The sequence below is a fragment of the Leptodactylus fuscus genome, unplaced genomic scaffold (assembly GCF_031893055.1).
Source record: "Leptodactylus fuscus isolate aLepFus1 unplaced genomic scaffold, aLepFus1.hap2 HAP2_SCAFFOLD_134, whole genome shotgun sequence".
Lineage (NCBI taxonomy): Eukaryota > Metazoa > Chordata > Amphibia > Anura > Leptodactylidae > Leptodactylus > Leptodactylus fuscus.
Genome location: NW_027440156.1, coordinates 16,924 through 39,718, shown reverse-complemented (window position 1 = coordinate 39,718; position 22,795 = coordinate 16,924). Strand labels below are relative to the sequence as shown.

The 22,795-nt window shown below is 44.5% G+C and overlaps 5 non-coding genes and 1 pseudogene across 5 annotated transcripts; all 6 read right to left on the bottom strand.

Moving 5' to 3' along the window:
- Positions 1-5,822: 5,822 nt before the first annotated feature.
- LOC142187159 (U2 spliceosomal RNA) lies at positions 5,823-6,013 on the bottom strand. The gene has a single exon (XR_012712502.1). It is a non-coding gene; the product is annotated as a U2 spliceosomal RNA (small nuclear RNA).
- A 1,635-nt stretch (positions 6,014-7,648) lies between these two features.
- LOC142187119 (U2 spliceosomal RNA) lies at positions 7,649-7,834 on the bottom strand. Its single transcript, XR_012712486.1, has one exon. It is a non-coding gene; the product is annotated as a U2 spliceosomal RNA (small nuclear RNA).
- Positions 7,835-14,925: 7,091 nt separating this feature from the next.
- On the bottom strand, positions 14,926-15,116 carry LOC142187153 (U2 spliceosomal RNA). The gene has a single exon (XR_012712501.1). It is a non-coding gene; the product is annotated as a U2 spliceosomal RNA (small nuclear RNA).
- Positions 15,117-16,751: 1,635 nt separating this feature from the next.
- On the bottom strand, positions 16,752-16,942 carry LOC142187141 (U2 spliceosomal RNA). The gene has a single exon (XR_012712495.1). It is a non-coding gene; the product is annotated as a U2 spliceosomal RNA (small nuclear RNA).
- Positions 16,943-18,577: 1,635 nt separating this feature from the next.
- LOC142187129 (U2 spliceosomal RNA) lies at positions 18,578-18,768 on the bottom strand. Its single transcript, XR_012712490.1, has one exon. It is a non-coding gene; the product is annotated as a U2 spliceosomal RNA (small nuclear RNA).
- Positions 18,769-20,403: 1,635 nt separating this feature from the next.
- Positions 20,404-20,617, bottom strand: LOC142187127 (U2 spliceosomal RNA; annotated as a pseudogene).
- Positions 20,618-22,795: the final 2,178 nt, after the last annotated feature.

The following is a 22,795-nucleotide window of genomic DNA, read 5'->3' as shown; positions in this document are numbered from 1 at the left end:
CATGGCTGTCGGGGTTGACAAAGGGATTTTAAGCCATCCGTACTTTCTGAAGATGGTTCCGGCTCCGTACTTAAGAAAAAGACTCCAATCGGATTTTGTTTGTAAGCTTCTAAAACAAAGAGAGAAGTAGTTAATGCTGAGTATTTTTCTTACATTTGGTAGTCCACGGCCTCCTTTTTTTCGCCCTTTATAGCATTTTTCACGTCCGACTTTTTCGTGGCTGGAGCTCCAGAAAAATTTGCATATGGTCCTCTGCAGAGTTTTTAGGATGCCTGCTGGAGGGAAGAATACTGTGTTTATATATAGAAGAATCGGTATCAATACAGATTTTATCACGAGCAGTTTGCCTTCCATGGACAACTTTCTCATTTGCCAGAAAGTGACTTTTTTCTCTATTTTCTCCCTGGCCAGTTGCCAGCTCTCTTCACCATTATTCTCCGCATTGAAGATCACCCCTAGGATTTTAACCTTCTCACCTTGGATCTTTAAATTTGGTATGGTGACATTGCTCCAATCCCCTATGGTAAAGCATTCGGACTTGGTTAGGTTTAGTTTGAAGCCAGAGGCCTGACAGAAGCATTCAGTTAAGAAAAGCGCTCTCCTAAGTGATGGTTCAGACTCGCAAAAAATGGTGACGTCATCCATGTACGCTTTTACCTTATTCTGCGCACCGCCACCACCAGGCAGCGGCGTCCCCCTCATCACCTTATCGGCTCTCAGCGTTGTTAAAAAAGGCTCAATGGCGCACACGAAGAGGATCGGGGACAGAGGACATCCCTGCTTCACACCGGATCTTAGAGTTACTGGCCCTGAAAGATAACCATTTATAATGATTTTACTGTATGCATTTTCGTACAATAAGGCGACCCTTTTGATGAACTGGTCAGGGAAGCCCATTTCCGCCAGTACTCTCCATAAGAAAGCATGGGACACTCGATCAAAGGCTTTCATAAAGTCGAGATTCAGTAAAGCTACTTTTTGCTTTCTTTCGAGCGTGTACCAGATTGCATCTCTGGTTACGTTTAAATTTGCATAAATCCCCCTTCCTGGAACTGCACAAACTTGGTCTGTATGTATTGTTTTTCCCAGTACACTCTTAACACGGTTCACCAGGATTTTTGCATACACTTTGTAGTCTGAGTTAAGGAGTGTTATAGGTCTCCAATTCTCTAGATGCTCTCTATTACCTTTTTTGTGCAATAAGACTACAGCACCTTCCCTCCAGGTCCCAGGCAATACTTGCGCTTCCATGGCCTCTGAAAAAACACAAAATAAATCCTCTTTTAAGGTGTCATAGAACTCCAGATAAAAATCAATAGGGAGACCGTCAGTCCCTGGTGTCTTTCCAGGTTTTAAACTTTTTATAGCGTAAGTCATTTCCTGCGGTGTAAGTTTACTTAATAAGATTGGGTGTTCTTCCTCTGTAAGCTTCATTTTGATAGTTTTTAAAACATCTTTTAGGAAAAACTGGTCTATCTGCTTGGTGTCGAAGAGATTTTGATAATATTCCCTCGCTTTCTTCAGCATACCCTCCAGTTCACACACTCCTTCTAATTTTTCTATGGGTACCTTTTTTTCCTGTTGTTTTTTAAAGAAAAAGCGGGTGCATTTTTCGTTTTCCTCCAAATTTTCAACCTTTGCTGAAAAGATAATCTCCTTCCCCCTCTCTTCAATGGCAGTCTGTATGTGTTTCTTTACAGATTTTATCACCTCCTCCATTTCTACTCCTGCGTTCTGTAATTGTATTGCTGTTTGCAGCTGCAACAACAGATTTTTATATTTTTCTTTTTTTTTTCTGGCTACTGCTCTCCCCATACGGCAAAAAAAGTTTTTTATGCGTCTTTTGGCATACTCCCACCATATCAGGCTAGTTTTGAAAAATCTCTTTTTATACTGCAGGTTTCTATAAAAAAGCAGAAATTTTTTACCAACCTCTTCTTCTTTTAACAGGGATACGTTCAGGCGCCAAATTCCTCTGCCCTTCTGCGGTATGTTGGCAGGGATTTCTACAGTCAGCATCCTGTGATCAGAAAAGGGTACATCCTCCAAAAACATATCAATCAGGCTCAGTGCATTAGGTACGAGAAAAAAATCAATGCGAGATTTATACTTTCTGTTGCTCCATGTATATCCCGGATCATGCCCCTTCAGAGACCTCCAAACATCTTTTAGGTCACAATCGGATATTATGTTTTCTAGTTCTCGCCGGGAGCGGTCGTACCTTGGATTTTCAGCACCTCCTTCTCGATTTTCGGTCAGACGGATGCAATTGAAGTCACCTCCTATCACAGTAAGGAAAGGCCCAGGTATGTAATGTTTCAAGATGTATAATATCTCAGCTCTTTCTTCCGCTCCTGTAGGTGCATAGAAATTGATAAGACGTACAGTGACGTTCCTCACTTTCGCCGTTACCAGCAAGATTCTCCCGGATACTATCTCCTGGAAGGAAATCAACTCATGTTCTAGACTCCCCGCAAGTACTGCGATTCCGGAATTTTTATTCGAGTCGTCACCCGACCAAATGGAAAATCCTGTTGCCCATTCTGAGCGTAAAGAAGCATAATTAATTTCGTGTTTCAAACCACATTCTTGTAAAAAATAAAAATCAGCGACGTTATGTTTACAGAAGTCAAAAAAAGCGGCCCTTTTGTAAGTGCCCTTTATTCCCCTTACATTAAGGGATTTTATAATTATTGCAGCCATACCCTCTCTTTAAGTCGGGTCGATGTCCGAAACATTTTGGCTTCCCCGTTCCGAGTCGGATGTGGCTACATCTATGCCAATCAGACGCGCCCCCAATGGCGTTGGTTCCACCATTCTTCGCAACCCTTCAATCCGCTGCCTTTTCACGCCCTGCAGGTTTTCAGGCTGAACCGTGGCTTCCACCACATCCTCCAGGTCAGAGCCTTCCTCCAGAGATTCCTCCCCAGATTCTGGCCCTATACCCGTTAGAAGGGTTTCTTCCACGATTTGCACAGTTTGCACGGTTTGCGCAGTTTGTGCTGCATACACATCAGGTTCATCTGCCCAGACTGATATATGTGGGTCACCTCCTATCTCCATTTGTAACTCAGGGAGAGGGAAAACATCAGTTACCTGCATCCCAGAAGCCTTCGGTTCTTCAACAATCGGGAATAATGGGCTGGGCGTCGCCCTGCTTGTGCCTCTGCCAGAGGCTACTTCGGGTGTGGCTCTCTTTGTTGCAGGTCTAGGCATCAAGATTTCAGCTTTGTCTTTACCTTTTCCTCCTGGAAATGCAGTTTCTGTCTGGGGTGCACTTCTTGTAGCCACAATCCGCTCACCTCCTGGGCCTGGTCCTTTGGCTGCATCTGCATAAGACTTCCCACCTCTTCCGGCCCTGTTTGGGCACTCCCTGTATGTATGGCCAAAACTGAGACATATATGACACAGTACTTCATTTACACAGTTAACTGCTGCATGTCCAGGTTGAAGACACTTCACACATATTTCAGGGTTCTCACATTTCTCTGCTGCATGCCCGAATTGCTGACACCTGTAACAGTACGGTGGCATACCGTTGTAATAAAGCCTTCCGCGCTCTTTCCCAATACGGAAGAAGTTTGGTGGGTGCTTAACCCCTTTATATCCACCTTCATCACATTCTTTAAATTTCTTAACGATGAACCGATATTTTCCTATCCACAGACCTTCTGAGTCAAATATTCCCTCTGCCTTTATAACTTCAGTTACTGTGGACATATAATCTATTACGTCCTCAATGGGGACGTGAGGGTTCATCATTTTAACTGTTATTACAACATCATCGTCATAAAGCTGTGTAAAGGTGAGTCCTTTCAATCTTTTATCCTTTAAATTTGCTTTGACTAGTCTAGCAAAATCATTACAATCTTCCTGCCGCCGGAAGGTTAATACATAGACACCATCATAGCTTTGTAATGCTAGTATTTGTACCTTGTTCACATGGAGGAAGTTTACCAGGATGTCCTGCACGAAGTACCGGAGGGTATACACCTGTTTTGCATTCTCTTCAACACGAATCCGAAAGGAGGTCTTTATTCTAAATTCGCCTGTGGAGGGAGTATAATATTCAGCATTAGAGCAAGAATTCAAAATCTGATTAACAAAATCCATTGTTGCTTGTCCGCACGTATGGGGATCGCCTTCTCAAGATCTGTGAGGATCTTGCCATAAGGCCGAGAAGCGATAACCCAAAAATTGGACGCACCCGAGCGGCGCCCCCCGGAAGCAACGTGCACTGCCAAAGGAGAAGGAAGAACAGCTAGCAACCTGGTCAGCAACTCTCACACCCAGGCAAGAAACACAGGTGCACAGCATTACCACAGTCAGCCAATCAATGGTTAATCACTACAGGAAAGTGACCACAGGTGATAGTAGAACTTTGGCGGCAAGGACTCGGCAGTGCACTGCCTTCGCAGCAGGCAAATCTGCATCAGGCCCGCCTCTGCATTAGACCACACCCACTAAAACGTACTTCACGAAGAGTTTGTTTGCTTTTCCTCGAAACACAGCTTCTACGGTTTAATTCCCAAAAAATAGAAAAGGAATACATTACATCACAAAATTGGGGCCCCCACAAGAAGAGAGTGAGTGGGGGGAATAGGAAAGCAAGCAGGGAGAAGAAGAAGAAGGATGGCTCTGGCTCTAAGACTCGTCAGGTTTGTCCACCGGAGGCCCGCACGGCTGGAGCATCTTCTCCATCAAATTGAAGCGCACACGGGCCTTGCTCTCGTTCTCAGCTACAGCAAAGTAGTTCAGCAGGTCAAAGTGGCCCATGTAAGAGCAGTAGGAGTCTCGGTGCTGATTCACCAGCCATTCCCACTTGGTGGTATCTGCGTGACCAGTGCCAATATATTTGGACTGGAGGTGCTCCAGCTGGCTGTGGATAGTGTACCGATCTGTCATGGTGTGTGAGGTCTGCACCAAAAGGTGAACAGGGTGATAGCCAATGCGTTTGGCATCACAGTAGGGCCCACGGCCCCACCTCTACACTTCTCAGCACATCGCTGTCTGCTTGGTACATTTTTGTCGTCATCAAAGCAAGTCCAAAAAATGCTAGACAGAGAAAATTTCCGAAACCGTACGAAGAATGTTCCTCTTGTACAGCGAAACAGATCAAATCCAGTTGCCACTACTGTCACTCAGCGATGCACAGCGCTTGCTGCAAATCTGCATAAACCCTGCCTGCATGTCAGTCTGTCTCCGGAGCAAGCAGGCAGCCACAAGAGGGCAACAAGCACTGCGAAATAAGAAGAAGAGGAGGAGGACGACAACAACAGCAGCAGTAATAGCAGTAGCAGTAGCATCAAGTTGTGCAAAATCCAGGTACAAGTGCAAAGCAATTTCTCTTGCTTGCCTCAGAAATTTTAATACTCCATTCTCTTCCACGGAAAAAAAGTTTTCAAGTCAGCAGGAAAATCTGAAACAAAATGAAGAAACCAAAATGAAAATAAATAAATTTGGACAAAAGAAAAAACAATTACCAAAAATTACAATGATAACAATACATCATATTTATATAGCGCCAACACATTCCGCAGCGCTGTACAATTTGTCAGGTTAATTTACAGACAACAATATACATTACAAAACTAGTCATTTCACACAATGCAGAAACTGAGGGCCCTGCTCGCAAGAGCTGACAATCTAAGAGGTAGAAGGGGTGACACAAAATTATTGAACCAAAAAAAATAAATAAAATTCGGAAATACAAATAGGATTTCTCATCTAATTCTTCTGATTTGTTGCAAGACATTGAAATGCCAGCAAGCAAGCAGCAGAAGGAAAAAAGAAATTCTTTTTCTATTTTTCAACCAAATTAAGAGGGGTGCACCGGTCCTGGAGATACTGCAATACCAGGTCAATGCGTGGAGTGGACAGAGCAAGCTCTATTTCCATCTCCCTGTTCCAAAAATCCATTTAATATATGGTCCCCAGATAGGGGACGTATCAGATATTAAACTGATAAGAACAGATACTACACTTGATCTTAGCCAAAAGGCCGAGAAGCGATAACCCAAAAATTGGACGCACCCGAGCGGCGCCCCCCGGAAGCAACGTGCACTGCCAAAGGAGAAGGAAGAACAGCTAGCAACCTGGTCAGCAACTCTCACACCCAGGCAAGAAACACAGGTGCACAGCATTACCACAGTCAGCCAATCAATGGTTAATCACTACAGGAAAGTGACCACAGGTGATAGTAGAACTTTGGCGGCAAGGACTCGGCAGTGCACTGCCTTCGCAGCAGGCAAATCTGCATCAGGCCCGCCTCTGCATTAGACCACACCCACTAAAACGTACTTCACGAAGAGTTTGTTTGCTTTTCCTCGAAACACAGCTTCTACGGTTTAATTCCCAAAAAATAGAAAAGGAATACATTACATCACAAAATTGGGGCCCCCACAAGAAGAGAGTGAGTGGGGGGAATAGGAAAGCAAGCAGGGAGAAGAAGAAGAAGGATGGCTCTGGCTCTAAGACTCGTCAGGTTTGTCCACCGGAGGCCCGCACGGCTGGAGCATCTTCTCCATCAAATTGAAGCGCACACGGGCCTTGCTCTCGTTCTCAGCTACAGCAAAGTAGTTCAGCAGGTCAAAGTGGCCCATGTAAGAGCAGTAGGAGTCTCGGTGCTGATTCACCAGCCATTCCCACTTGGTGGTATCTGCGTGACCAGTGCCAATATATTTGGACTGGAGGTGCTCCAGCTGGCTGTGGATAGTGTACCGATCTGTCATGGTGTGTGAGGTCTGCACCAAAAGGTGAACAGGGTGATAGCCAATGCGTTTGGCATCACAGTAGGGCCCACGGCCCCACCTCTACACTTCTCAGCACATCGCTGTCTGCTTGGTACATTTTTGTCGTCATCAAAGCAAGTCCAAAAAATGCTAGACAGAGAAAATTTCCGAAACCGTACGAAGAATGTTCCTCTTGTACAGCGAAACAGATCAAATCCAGTTGCCACTACTGTCACTCAGCGATGCACAGCGCTTGCTGCAAATCTGCATAAACCCTGCCTGCATGTCAGTCTGTCTCCGGAGCAAGCAGGCAGCCACAAGAGGGCAACAAGCACTGCGAAATAAGAAGAAGAGGAGGAGGACGACAACAACAGCAGCAGTAATAGCAGTAGCAGTAGCATCAAGTTGTGCAAAATCCAGGTACAAGTGCAAAGCAATTTCTCTTGCTTGCCTCAGAAATTTTAATACTCCATTCTCTTCCACGGAAAAAAAGTTTTCAAGTCAGCAGGAAAATCTGAAACAAAATGAAGAAACCAAAATGAAAATAAATAAATTTGGACAAAAGAAAAAACAATTACCAAAAATTACAATGATAACAATACATCATATTTATATAGCGCCAACACATTCCGCAGCGCTGTACAATTTGTCAGGTTAATTTACAGACAACAATATACATTACAAAACTAGTCATTTCACACAATGCAGAAACTGAGGGCCCTGCTCGCAAGAGCTGACAATCTAAGAGGTAGAAGGGGTGACACAAAATTATTGAACCAAAAAAAATAAATAAAATTCGGAAATACAAATAGGATTTCTCATCTAATTCTTCTGATTTGTTGCAAGACATTGAAATGCCAGCAAGCAAGCAGCAGAAGGAAAAAAGAAATTCTTTTTCTATTTTTCAACCAAATTAAGAGGGGTGCACCGGTCCTGGAGATACTGCAATACCAGGTCAATGCGTGGAGTGGACAGAGCAAGCTCTATTTCCATCTCCCTGTTCCAAAAATCCATTTAATATATGGTCCCCAGATAGGGGACGTATCAGATATTAAACTGATAAGAACAGATTTTGAGTTCAAAGCCACAAGGGCCAATTTTATTAACCATCAAGATTAAGTTTACATACAAGGATAAAAATTAGAAAATTACACAAAGAAACACACTCATACATATTTTACATTCATAAAACATAAAAGAATCCGGCTCGGTACTCAAGTTGGAAACATGGCGGCACTAGACAAGGTTCTCCACTCCTCGTAAAACCAGTACTTTATTAGGGAGGGAGCCTTTCTTTTGTCTAAAACATAGTATAAATACATTTCGCTAAAACAGAGGTATAAGACATCATGTGCAGTTAAAACGTCCCGTTTAAAAATTAAAATGTTTCTCGCCGCCCAGAGCGCGCCCTTTGCTGAATTTATGGTCTTCCATGCCGTCATCTGATGTCTCTGGGAGGGGCACTTAAAAAGTCCATAAAAGATAGCTTCGGAAGTTAAAACCTGGAGGCCCGCCATCTTTCTTAAAAGTGGTAAAACCAAAGTCCAGACGTCTTGAGCAAACTTGCAATCCCAGAATAGATGTTGAATGGTTTCATCGTGATTGCATCCAGTCCTTGGGCAGATGGCGGACCTCACGTAGCCCCTCCGGTGTTGGAATGCCCGGCATGGAAGACATCTGTGGGCGCAGCTCCAGGCGAGATCCCTTTGAGAATTAAAAAGATACGGTGCGTTAATTAGGGTCCATGCGGTCTTGCTTTTTTGTTCATTTAAATTTAAAATTCTACACATTACCTCCGTACTCCTAAGCTCCACAATTAATTTTTTACTATTTCTCAGAATTTCCGTGCTCTTTTCTTTTAATTTATATAAGGTCACTATTTTATCAATTATACTGTAATGTGAATTGAGGTTAAAAGAGTATGGTGATGTAAAAGATATTTCAAACCATTTTAATTTTCTCATATAAAACCCCAAATGATACCTTGTAAAATATGACCAATGATGGTTTTTAAAAAGAGCATTAAAAGTGAAGCTAAAATACTTGATTAAAAGGAACCTGTTAAAATCCGGGAAGTCCCTCCCCCCATTTTTCTTATGTTTTACGACTTCCTCTCTTCTCAATTTCTCCATTGGAGAACTCCAGAAAAATGTGTAACATCTTTTAGTAATTTTCCTTAGCATATTCGTAGGGGGAGGGAAAACCATGCTTAAATAAAGTAAAATCGGTAAAATCACCATTTTTAAAACCAGAATTTTACCTTCCATGGAAAGCTTCCTTAAGTTCCACATACATAGTTTAGCATTTACCTTGTCTGCCACCATGTTCCAACTTGCCACTCCATCATTTGACTCGCTGAAAGAGACACCTAAAATGGTTACAGACTCTAAAACCGGGACAGGCACGTCTCTAAAATCCATCTCCTTCCCGACTTTTAAAATGGAACTTTTATTAAAATTAACTTTAAAACCAGAGGCGCAACAATAAAACTCGATTTGTCTAAGAGTTTTTAAAAGCGAAGGGGTGTCCCTGCAGAATACGGTGACATCATCCATGTACCCCACTGCTTTAGCCTCGACGCCCGCCCCCCCTGGGAGGGGGACACCACGAATCTGCTTATCGCGTCTTAAAACAATTAAAAGAGGCTCTAGTGCACAGATAAAAAGCAGTGGGGACAAGGGACACCCCTGTTTGACCCCTGATTCCAATAAAAACTCCTCTGTCTTAAAACCATTAATTAAAACTTGGCTTGTACAACCATCATAAAAAGCCCGTAATGAGGATAAAAAACCTTCAGGAATGCCCATTTTCCTTAAAACTTTAAAAAGATAAAAATGCGAAACTCTGTCGAATGCCTTTTCGAAGTCAATAGAGAGAATTGCTAATTTGTCCTTTCGGTTTTTAATGTCCTCAATAATATCCCTTACCAAATTTAAACTATCCCAAATGCTTCTACCTGGTATGGCGCAGACTTGGTTGCTGTGAATAATTTCTCCTGCGACGTTTTTTAAACGGGTAGCACATAGCTTTGCCATTATCTTGTAGTCTGCATTCAGGAGCGTGATCGGCCTCCAGTTCTTGAGATCACTCTTATCTCCCTTTTTATAGATCAAGGTCACTACTCCTTTTTTCCAGGAATTAGGGATTTTTTTGGACCTAAAAACTTCTAAAAACAAATTAAAAAGGTCATTCTTTAAAATCTCATAAAATTTCGCATAAAACTCAATGGGCAAACCATCCAGTCCGGGCACTTTCCCTGCCTTAAAACTTTTAATAGTGTCTAAAATCTCCCTTTCATTGGGTTCACGAGATAAAAGACTCTGTGAGGCGGGATTTAAAACAGTTGTAATCTCTTTCAGCGAGTCAGCTAAAAAAGACTGATCCACGGGTTTGGCACTAAAAAGATTTGAATAAAAACCATGGACTTTGTTTAAAATATTACGAATATCAGTTTCACTATCGATTTCGGCTATGTGCTCTTTTTTTGCATTAATTTTTTTAAAAAAATATCTCGAGCACTTTTCATCCTGCTCAACATGTTTTGCCTTGGAATTAAAAATAAGCTCATTACCTTTCTTTTCCAGGCACCTTTTAATTTCGTTTTTTAAGGCTACAATCTCCTGCTCCACCTCCATGCCATGATTTTTAAAATAATAAAAGGTCTGTAAACGAGTGTTAAGATCGTCATAAAAAGCCCTCTTTTCTTTGGCCAGCCTTATCCCCCATTTATTAAAAAACTTACGAAACTTTCCTTTCATCTCCTCCCACCAGGTCACTATAGGGAGTTGGGGGTCTTTCTGCTGCCTGTGAAAAGAATAAAACCTTTTAAAACTTTCTGCCACCCGTGGATCGTCTAGTAGGGAAACATTTAATCTCCAAGACTTTAAACCATTAAAATAAGTATTTCTAAGAACAACAGTAAAGTTTAAAATCTTATGGTCCGAGAAGGCATTAGTTAAAACTTCGCATCTAGATGGCAGTACGTCCTCAGAGCATAAAACATAATCAATTCGTGAACTACAAGTCGCGTTGCTCCAGGTGGCGCCGGCTTCCTCCGGCATGCCCCGGTTACAACATTTGTATACGTCGGTTAATTTGTGGTCTAAAATCATGTTTTTAAGCATGCCGGAGGTTTTGTCATAATTACGACTTACGCTACTTGTCAGCCGGCGCTCACCTTTGAGGACGGTATTAAAATCCCCGGCCAAGATGAGGGGTTCAGCGGAGCTTATGTATAAATTTAAAACCTCCATCATCTCGGCCCTTTGTTCCTTATTTGGGGAAGCATAAAAATTTAAAAACTGCCATCTAGTGCCGTTAATAAAAGCCTTAACCAGTAAAATCCTTCCCGGTAAAATCTCTTGAATAAAATCAATTAAAATGTTTCCCCTAAAAAGAATGGCGACCCCGGCGGATCCGGGCTCGTTAGACCCGGACCACGCAGATGTACCGTAAGTCCAGTCCTTTTGGTAACATTCGTAGCTGGAACGGTGAGGGATGCAGCACTCCTGAAGAAAAAAAACTGAAGCAGATAAAAGCGATAAATAGTTCATTAAAACCACTCGTCGTCTTCTGCTGCTTGCACTGCGGATATTCAGGGTAACTCCTTTAAGCTCTGCCATGAGTAATGTTTTTGGGAAAAAGAACACAAGATTTCAAAATACCACGTGATCCAAGAAGGTCTTTCTTCTGGACTTTAAATACAACATGTCAGTCTTCTGGCCCACCAACCCGCCTAAAAATCGGGAATTCCTCTCCGCCCAAGTCCGACATGGGGGAGAAGGAGGGGAAACTAACATCTGTATCCACACCGCAGAGAGCCTCGCAAAAGGTTCCCGCGTCATCCGGGGTTGCCCAACCTTCCACCTGGGTCTCAGGGGGCTGGGCGTTTATATCCTCGCCACTTACTGCATCGTCAGGAGGCCTACCAGGGGAACCCACCTCCCCCCTCAAGCCCCCGGTGGGCTGGTCTATAGGGGGAGGGGGCTGTGCACATGGGGGGGTATCCCCGAAACCCATTAGGTCAGAGACCGAACTACCACTCGAGCCGACCACCGCGGGTTTCCCCGCCGTGTCTTCTCCACCGGGCAGCGCCGTCCCTTCATTCCTAGGCACAAAGTTTAGGTTAGGCTCCATTGAAAAAACCCGTGTTTCCCCCGTCTCAGACCCGGAAGCTCTTTTGGGCTTAGATAGGGGCACCGGCTGGCTCCCGGACCTTGTGCTCGTCCCCTTGCCTTTCTGGGCCGTCCCAGCACCCGTCACGGCATGCACATACAGCTTTTTAAGCTTTTTGGGTGCCTGGCCTGGAGCCCCACCAACATCCCCGGACTCTGCGGTCCTCTCCCTTGGGGCCCTCTTACCTCCGGTATTTTTCTCAGATGTATCCATCTGATCCCCCTCCTGGCGGGTCGGCGGGGCCTCTGCTGGAGGGTCAGCAGTTTCCATTGGGGCTTCCTCCTTCTTCTTTCCTCCCGTGGTCTCCTTCTCCTTTGGCACACTGGTAGATGCATTGGCAGACTCATTGGCAGGCTCATTAGCGGGCATGTCATCACCTTCCCTTCTGTTGTGCGGGCACTCTCTGTATATGTGTCCCAGCTGTTGACAGAAGTTACAGCGCCTATCGCCTTTACACTCCCGCATGTAGTGCTCTGTGCTTCCACAGTTCCTGCAAGTTACATCACATTTATCTTTAGTGTGTCCGTACTTGCCACAGCCTTTGCAGAAGTCCTGCATCCCTCGATAAAAGAGGTCACCATTCACGGTACCGAGCCGGAAACGGGCAGGCGGCAGAAGAGGTCTTCCATCCTCGCCAATCCTTAAGGTCACCATAAAAGTCCATTTAACACTCCAGATACCACACTCATTCTCGATACGGCCTTTGAACTCGACATCTGAAAAAAAGAATTTAACAAAACGTATCACTAACTCATCAGAAACCAGGGGTGAGTACATCTTGATGGTCAATAAAGTTTTTTCCTCATGATGTAGCAGTATTGTTACGCCCAACTGGTCCAGTTCTCGCCACTTCACCCTGGCTGCGTCTAAAGCGGCTCTCCAGTTACCGGGCTTTCGGAAAGTAACATCGTAGTCTCCACGTTTTTGGTAGTCCTGCATGGCCAGGATGTCCCTTTTCTGGACCTGGAGGACGCCCTCCAGTACCTTCTCAACCACGAATCTAACGGGGGTAAGACCCGCAGTTCCTCCATTGAGGTGGATCCTCAAGGAGTTGGGGATGCGCACATAAGGTGGTACTTGCTCAAAAGGCGCAACCATATTTGCAACAACGGGTTGCAACTGTGGCAACGGTAGCCAAAACTGTCTCTCCAATAACCACTATGGGTATATTGAGAACTCTTCTGGGGGGATCCCTTCTCGTTCCTCCGGGACTAAGCCTCCCCCCCTATAGCAGCAGGTGGGTGAAGTCCGGGCAATAAACCCGGACGATCCCACCAGGCCGAGGGGAAGGGTACCCGGAGGTCCTATACTCCAGCAAATCCCAAGTAACCAGGCTACAACAAGACAAGGTCACTTGATCTTTGCCAAAAGGCCGAGAAGCGATAACCCAAAAATTGGACGCACCCGAGCGGCGCCCCCCGGAAGCAACGTGCACTGCCAAAGGAGAAGGAAGAACAGCTAGCAACCTGGTCAGCAACTCTCACACCCAGGCAAGAAACACAGGTGCACAGCATTACCACAGTCAGCCAATCAATGGTTAATCACTACAGGAAAGTGACCACAGGTGATAGTAGAACTTTGGCGGCAAGGACTCGGCAGTGCACTGCCTTCGCAGCAGGCAAATCTGCATCAGGCCCGCCTCTGCATTAGACCACACCCACTAAAACGTACTTCACGAAGAGTTTGTTTGCTTTTCCTCGAAACACAGCTTCTACGGTTTAATTCCCAAAAAATAGAAAAGGAATACATTACATCACAAAATTGGGGCCCCCACAAGAAGAGAGTGAGTGGGGGGAATAGGAAAGCAAGCAGGGAGAAGAAGAAGAAGGATGGCTCTGGCTCTAAGACTCGTCAGGTTTGTCCACCGGAGGCCCGCACGGCTGGAGCATCTTCTCCATCAAATTGAAGCGCACACGGGCCTTGCTCTCGTTCTCAGCTACAGCAAAGTAGTTCAGCAGGTCAAAGTGGCCCATGTAAGAGCAGTAGGAGTCTCGGTGCTGATTCACCAGCCATTCCCACTTGGTGGTATCTGCGTGACCAGTGCCAATATATTTGGACTGGAGGTGCTCCAGCTGGCTGTGGATAGTGTACCGATCTGTCATGGTGTGTGAGGTCTGCACCAAAAGGTGAACAGGGTGATAGCCAATGCGTTTGGCATCACAGTAGGGCCCACGGCCCCACCTCTACACTTCTCAGCACATCGCTGTCTGCTTGGTACATTTTTGTCGTCATCAAAGCAAGTCCAAAAAATGCTAGACAGAGAAAATTTCCGAAACCGTACGAAGAATGTTCCTCTTGTACAGCGAAACAGATCAAATCCAGTTGCCACTACTGTCACTCAGCGATGCACAGCGCTTGCTGCAAATCTGCATAAACCCTGCCTGCATGTCAGTCTGTCTCCGGAGCAAGCAGGCAGCCACAAGAGGGCAACAAGCACTGCGAAATAAGAAGAAGAGGAGGAGGACGACAACAACAGCAGCAGTAATAGCAGTAGCAGTAGCATCAAGTTGTGCAAAATCCAGGTACAAGTGCAAAGCAATTTCTCTTGCTTGCCTCAGAAATTTTAATACTCCATTCTCTTCCACGGAAAAAAAGTTTTCAAGTCAGCAGGAAAATCTGAAACAAAATGAAGAAACCAAAATGAAAATAAATAAATTTGGACAAAAGAAAAAACAATTACCAAAAATTACAATGATAACAATACATCATATTTATATAGCGCCAACACATTCCGCAGCGCTGTACAATTTGTCAGGTTAATTTACAGACAACAATATACATTACAAAACTAGTCATTTCACACAATGCAGAAACTGAGGGCCCTGCTCGCAAGAGCTGACAATCTAAGAGGTAGAAGGGGTGACACAAAATTATTGAACCAAAAAAAATAAATAAAATTCGGAAATACAAATAGGATTTCTCATCTAATTCTTCTGATTTGTTGCAAGACATTGAAATGCCAGCAAGCAAGCAGCAGAAGGAAAAAAGAAATTCTTTTTCTATTTTTCAACCAAATTAAGAGGGGTGCACCGGTCCTGGAGATACTGCAATACCAGGTCAATGCGTGGAGTGGACAGAGCAAGCTCTATTTCCATCTCCCTGTTCCAAAAATCCATTTAATATATGGTCCCCAGATAGGGGACGTATCAGATATTAAACTGATAAGAACAGATACTACACTTGATCTTAGCCAAAAGGCCGAGAAGCGATAACCCAAAAATTGGACGCACCCGAGCGGCGCCCCCCGGAAGCAACGTGCACTGCCAAAGGAGAAGGAAGAACAGCTAGCAACCTGGTCAGCAACTCTCACACCCAGGCAAGAAACACAGGTGCACAGCATTACCACAGTCAGCCAATCAATGGTTAATCACTACAGGAAAGTGACCACAGGTGATAGTAGAACTTTGGCGGCAAGGACTCGGCAGTGCACTGCCTTCGCAGCAGGCAAATCTGCATCAGGCCCGCCTCTGCATTAGACCACACCCACTAAAACGTACTTCACGAAGAGTTTGTTTGCTTTTCCTCGAAACACAGCTTCTACGGTTTAATTCCCAAAAAATAGAAAAGGAATACATTACATCACAAAATTGGGGCCCCCACAAGAAGAGAGTGAGTGGGGGGAATAGGAAAGCAAGCAGGGAGAAGAAGAAGAAGGATGGCTCTGGCTCTAAGACTCGTCAGGTTTGTCCACCGGAGGCCCGCACGGCTGGAGCATCTTCTCCATCAAATTGAAGCGCACACGGGCCTTGCTCTCGTTCTCAGCTACAGCAAAGTAGTTCAGCAGGTCAAAGTGGCCCATGTAAGAGCAGTAGGAGTCTCGGTGCTGATTCACCAGCCATTCCCACTTGGTGGTATCTGCGTGACCAGTGCCAATATATTTGGACTGGAGGTGCTCCAGCTGGCTGTGGATAGTGTACCGATCTGTCATGGTGTGTGAGGTCTGCACCAAAAGGTGAACAGGGTGATAGCCAATGCGTTTGGCATCACAGTAGGGCCCACGGCCCCACCTCTACACTTCTCAGCACATCGCTGTCTGCTTGGTACATTTTTGTCGTCATCAAAGCAAGTCCAAAAAATGCTAGACAGAGAAAATTTCCGAAACCGTACGAAGAATGTTCCTCTTGTACAGCGAAACAGATCAAATCCAGTTGCCACTACTGTCACTCAGCGATGCACAGCGCTTGCTGCAAATCTGCATAAACCCTGCCTGCATGTCAGTCTGTCTCCGGAGCAAGCAGGCAGCCACAAGAGGGCAACAAGCACTGCGAAATAAGAAGAAGAGGAGGAGGACGACAACAACAGCAGCAGTAATAGCAGTAGCAGTAGCATCAAGTTGTGCAAAATCCAGGTACAAGTGCAAAGCAATTTCTCTTGCTTGCCTCAGAAATTTTAATACTCCATTCTCTTCCACGGAAAAAAAGTTTTCAAGTCAGCAGGAAAATCTGAAACAAAATGAAGAAACCAAAATGAAAATAAATAAATTTGGACAAAAGAAAAAACAATTACCAAAAATTACAATGATAACAATACATCATATTTATATAGCGCCAACACATTCCGCAGCGCTGTACAATTTGTCAGGTTAATTTACAGACAACAATATACATTACAAAACTAGTCATTTCACACAATGCAGAAACTGAGGGCCCTGCTCGCAAGAGCTGACAATCTAAGAGGTAGAAGGGGTGACACAAAATTATTGAACCAAAAAAAATAAATAAAATTCGGAAATACAAATAGGATTTCTCATCTAATTCTTCTGATTTGTTGCAAGACATTGAAATGCCAGCAAGCAAGCAGCAGAAGGAAAAAAGAAATTCTTTTTCTATTTTTCAACCAAATTAAGAGGGGTGCACCGGTCCTGGAGATACTGCAATACCAGGTCAATGCGTGGAGTGGACAGAGCAAGCTCTATTTCCATCTCCCTGTTCCAAAAATCCATTTAATATATGGTCCCCAGATAGGGGACGTATCAGATATTAAACTGATAAGAACAGATACTACACTTGATCTTAGCCAAAAGGCCGAGAAGCGATAACCCAAAAATTGGACGCACCCGAGCGGCGCCCCCCGGAAGCAACGTGCACTGCCAAAGGAGAAGGAAGAACAGCTAGCAACCTGGTCAGCAACTCTCACACCCAGGCAAGAAACACAGGTGCACAGCATTACCACAGTCAGCCAATCAATGGTTAATCACTACAGGAAAGTGACCACAGGTGATAGTAGAACTTTGGCGGCAAGGACTCGGCAGTGCACTGCCTTCGCAGCAGGCAAATCTGCATCAGGCCCGCCTCTGCATTAGACCACACCCACTAAAACGTACTTCACGAAGAGTTTGTTTGCTTTTCCTCGAAACACAGCTTCTACGGTTTAATTCCCAAAAAATAGAAAAGGAATACATTACATCACAAAATTGGGGCCCCCACAAGAAGAGAGTGAGTGGGGGGAATAGGAAAGCAAGCAGGGAGAAGAAGAAGAAGGATGGCTCTGGCTCTAAGACTCGTCAGGTTTGTCCACCGGAGGCCCGCACGGCTGGAGCATCTTCTCCATCAAATTGAAGCGCACACGGGCCTTGCTCTCGTTCTCAGCTACAGCAAAGTAGTTCAGCAGGTCAAAGTGGCCCATGTAAGAGCAGTAGGAGTCTCGGTGCTGATTCACCAGCCATTCCCACTTGGTGGTATCTGCGTGACCAGTGCCAATATATTTGGACTGGAGGTGCTCCAGCTGGCTGTGGATAGTGTACCGATCTGTCATGGTGTGTGAGGTCTGCACCAAAAGGTGAACAGGGTGATAGCCAATGCGTTTGGCATCACAGTAGGGCCCACGGCCCCACCTCTACACTTCTCAGCACATCGCTGTCTGCTTGGTACATTTTTGTCGTCATCAAAGCAAGTCCAAAAAATGCTAGACAGAGAAAATTTCCGAAACCGTACGAAGAATGTTCCTCTTGTACAGCGAAACAGATCAAATCCAGTTGCCACTACTGTCACTCAGCGATGCACAGCGCTTGCTGCAAATCTGCATAAACCCTGCCTGCATGTCAGTCTGTCTCCGGAGCAAGCAGGCAGCCACAAGAGGGCAACAAGCACTGCGAAATAAGAAGAAGAGGAGGAGGACGACAACAACAGCAGCAGTAATAGCAGTAGCAGTAGCATCAAGTTGTGCAAAATCCAGGTACAAGTGCAAAGCAATTTCTCTTGCTTGCCTCAGAAATTTTAATACTCCATTCTCTTCCACGGAAAAAAAGTTTTCAAGTCAGCAGGAAAATCTGAAACAAAATGAAGAAACCAAAATGAAAATAAATAAATTTGGACAAAAGAAAAAACAATTACCAAAAATTACAATGATAACAATACATCATATTTATATAGCGCCAACACATTCCGCAGCGCTGTACAATTTGTCAGGTTAATTTACAGACAACAATATACATTACAAAACTAGTCATTTCACACAATGCAGAAACTGAGGGCCCTGCTCGCAAGAGCTGACAATCTAAGAGGTAGAAGGGGTGACACAAAATTATTGAACCAAAAAAAATAAATAAAATTCGGAAATACAAATAGGATTTCTCATCTAATTCTTCTGATTTGTTGCAAGACATTGAAATGCCAGCAAGCAAGCAGCAGAAGGAAAAAAGAAATTCTTTTTCTATTTTTCAACCAAATTAAGAGGGGTGCACCGGTCCTGGAGATACTGCAATACCAGGTCAATGCGTGGAGTGGACAGAGCAAGCTCTATTTCCATCTCCCTGTTCCAAAAATCCATTTAATATATGGTCCCCAGATAGGGGACGTATCAGATATTAAACTGATAAGAACAGATACTACACTTGATCTTAGCCAAAAGGCCGAGAAGCGATAACCCAAAAATTGGACGCACCCGAGCGGCGCCCCCCGGAAGCAACGTGCACTGCCAAAGGAGAAGGAAGAACAGCTAGCAACCTGGTCAGCAACTCTCACACCCAGGCAAGAAACACAGGTGCACAGCATTACCACAGTCAGCCAATCAATGGTTAATCACTACAGGAAAGTGACCACAGGTGATAGTAGAACTTTGGCGGCAAGGACTCGGCAGTGCACTGCCTTCGCAGCAGGCAAATCTGCATCAGGCCCGCCTCTGCATTAGACCACACCCACTAAAACGTACTTCACGAAGAGTTTGTTTGCTTTTCCTCGAAACACAGCTTCTACGGTTTAATTCCCAAAAAATAGAAAAGGAATACATTACATCACAAAATTGGGGCCCCCACAAGAAGAGAGTGAGTGGGGGGAATAGGAAAGCAAGCAGGGAGAAGAAGAAGAAGGATGGCTCTGGCTCTAAGACTCGTCAGGTTTGTCCACCGGAGGCCCGCACGGCTGGAGCATCTTCTCCATCAAATTGAAGCGCACACGGGCCTTGCTCTCGTTCTCAGCTACAGCAAAGTAGTTCAGCAGGTCAAAGTGGCCCATGTAAGAGCAGTAGGAGTCTCGGTGCTGATTCACCAGCCATTCCCACTTGGTGGTATCTGCGTGACCAGTGCCAATATATTTGGACTGGAGGTGCTCCAGCTGGCTGTGGATAGTGTACCGATCTGTCATGGTGTGTGAGGTCTGCACCAAAAGGTGAACAGGGTGATAGCCAATGCGTTTGGCATCACAGTAGGGCCCACGGCCCCACCTCTACACTTCTCAGCACATCGCTGTCTGCTTGGTACATTTTTGTCGTCATCAAAGCAAGTCCAAAAAATGCTAGACAGAGAAAATTTCCGAAACCGTACGAAGAATGTTCCTCTTGTACAGCGAAACAGATCAAATCCAGTTGCCACTACTGTCACTCAGCGATGCACAGCGCTTGCTGCAAATCTGCATAAACCCTGCCTGCATGTCAGTCTGTCTCCGGAGCAAGCAGGCAGCCACAAGAGGGCAACAAGCACTGCGAAATAAGAAGAAGAGGAGGAGGACGACAACAACAGCAGCAGTAATAGCAGTAGCAGTAGCATCAAGTTGTGCAAAATCCAGGTACAAGTGCAAAGCAATTTCTCTTGCTTGCCTCAGAAATTTTAATACTCCATTCTCTTCCACGGAAAAAAAGTTTTCAAGTCAGCAGGAAAATCTGAAACAAAATGAAGAAACCAAAATGAAAATAAATAAATTTGGACAAAAGAAAAAACAATTACCAAAAATTACAATGATAACAATACATCATATTTATATAGCGCCAACACATTCCGCAGCGCTGTACAATTTGTCAGGTTAATTTACAGACAACAATATACATTACAAAACTAGTCATTTCACACAATGCAGAAACTGAGGGCCCTGCTCGCAAGAGCTGACAATCTAAGAGGTAGAAGGGGTGACACAAAATTATTGAACCAAAAAAAATAAATAAAATTCGGAAATACAAATAGGATTTCTCATCTAATTCTTCTGATTTGTTGCAAGACATTGAAATGCCAGCAAGCAAGCAGCAGAAGGAAAAAAGAAATTCTTTTTCTATTTTTCAACCAAATTAAGAGGGGTGCACCGGTCCTGGAGATACTGCAATACCAGGTCAATGCGTGGAGTGGACAGAGCAAGCTCTATTTCCATCTCCCTGTTCCAAAAATCCATTTAATATATGGTCCCCAGATAGGGGACGTATCAGATATTAAACTGATAAGAACAGATTTTTTTTTGATTTACTAGCCACTAAGGGCCATTTTTTATTAAACATAACAAAATAACAATGAAAAAACACTATTTCTCAAATTTCCATATTACTACACATACAACACACATAAGAACAACAACAAAAAACATCTGTATATCTCACAGTTTTTTTTTTCACAATGTTTAACAGTATTTTACACTTTTGTTTGTTCCTTTTTTTCCATTTCTTTCTCTCTCATTTCTTTTATTTCTTGTATTTTATCATACAGTTCTCTATTTTCCCTATATTTACCATTTTCATACGTTAGGGATATTGGCGCAGGGCATCCTCCCTCCAGGGCCATCATAAATAACACATCCATTTCATCCTCATTTAAAGTACGTTTTTCTAACATATTTCTAACATAAGGATCACCTATGTATTTCTCAAAAAACCTGTAATGACCTTCATGGAATGATTTAACTATTACATACCTACAGTGCCCATAATTACCCATACACTTCTTTAACTTACTTGCTTCTCCTACCCATTTTTTTGTAAGTACCTTCTCTCTAGGCTCCATACAACTAACTTCTCTTTTTTCCCTCACCTTCACCACCCTTATTCTATCTTTCCCTTCTACTGTCATTTCTGCATTACACATAATTGGCTCCTTCTCTAACACTTTTTCTACTACTAGTTCACATTTAAATTCTTGTTCCATACATATCATTTTTTTACATTTTTTATTACCGGGTTCCTGCATCTCATCACGGACAGGAGTTAAATCTGTAAAGGAAGCATCAGAAATAACAGACTCTGAAAAAACACTCCCAGTCTCTATTTTGTCCATGGAATTTCCTTCATCTGGCAACAAAGTCTCTTTTTTTTCCGTTTTCCTGGGGAATTTCCCCTTTAAGTCCTCCCAAAAGGCAAATCCAGTCTTACCATCAAACTGGATTGCTCCGTTAAATAAGTCCATGTCTTTCTCCTCAATCCATACGGAAAAACGTCTTTTACCAGTCCAATAACCAGCTTGGTTCAATAAGTCCTTCTTGAACCTGCACATAGGCACATGAAGTCTCAAAAAGCCCATAATGTCCGCAGCACTCACAAAAGGGTCATCCATAGACACGACCAGCGATTTCCAGCCCCCGTGCAAGGAAGTCAAGCAGCTCACTCGGTCCCTGACTCCAGTGGTCCCGCCTCCGTACCATCCGAGGAAGGCCTCCGAACACAGTTGCTCCGAAGTGAAGGTGACATCGCAAGACCTCTTGGTGGCGTTCCATTGCATGGCCAGGACATCCTCCCTCCGAACCATCAAACGATCCTCCAGTATCCTCACCACCGACATCTCCGACCAGTCATCAGCTCTAGCGGCATCTTTCTTAAGGAAGAACCTCAGGCAGAACTTCTTCCGTCTTAGATCCATTGTAGATCTTTGATCTGTAAATAATCAGACCCTAGGAGTCTCAATAGATTCTCCAGGTGATCGCTTCTCGTTGCCCCGGGACTAAGCCTCAAACCCAATAGCAGCAGGTAGTTCCAGCCAGGCTATAAACCTGACTTTTCCTACCAGGCCGAGTAGAGGGTACCCGGGGCACCTCCGGCTAAGATCCTTGGCAGCACACAAACACTGAGCAGAATGTATGCTACACTTGATCTTAGCCAAAAGGCCGAGAAGCGATAACCCAAAAATTGGACGCACCCGAGCGGCGCCCCCCGGAAGCAACGTGCACTGCCAAAGGAGAAGGAAGAACAGCTAGCAACCTGGTCAGCAACTCTCACACCCAGGCAAGAAACACAGGTGCACAGCATTACCACAGTCAGCCAATCAATGGTTAATCACTACAGGAAAGTGACCACAGGTGATAGTAGAACTTTGGCGGCAAGGACTCGGCAGTGCACTGCCTTCGCAGCAGGCAAATCTGCATCAGGCCCGCCTCTGCATTAGACCACACCCACTAAAACGTACTTCACGAAGAGTTTGTTTGCTTTTCCTCGAAACACAGCTTCTACGGTTTAATTCCCAAAAAATAGAAAAGGAATACATTACATCACAAAATTGGGGCCCCCACAAGAAGAGAGTGAGTGGGGGGAATAGGAAAGCAAGCAGGGAGAAGAAGAAGAAGGATGGCTCTGGCTCTAAGACTCGTCAGGTTTGTCCACCGGAGGCCCGCACGGCTGGAGCATCTTCTCCATCAAATTGAAGCGCACACGGGCCTTGCTCTCGTTCTCAGCTACAGCAAAGTAGTTCAGCAGGTCAAAGTGGCCCA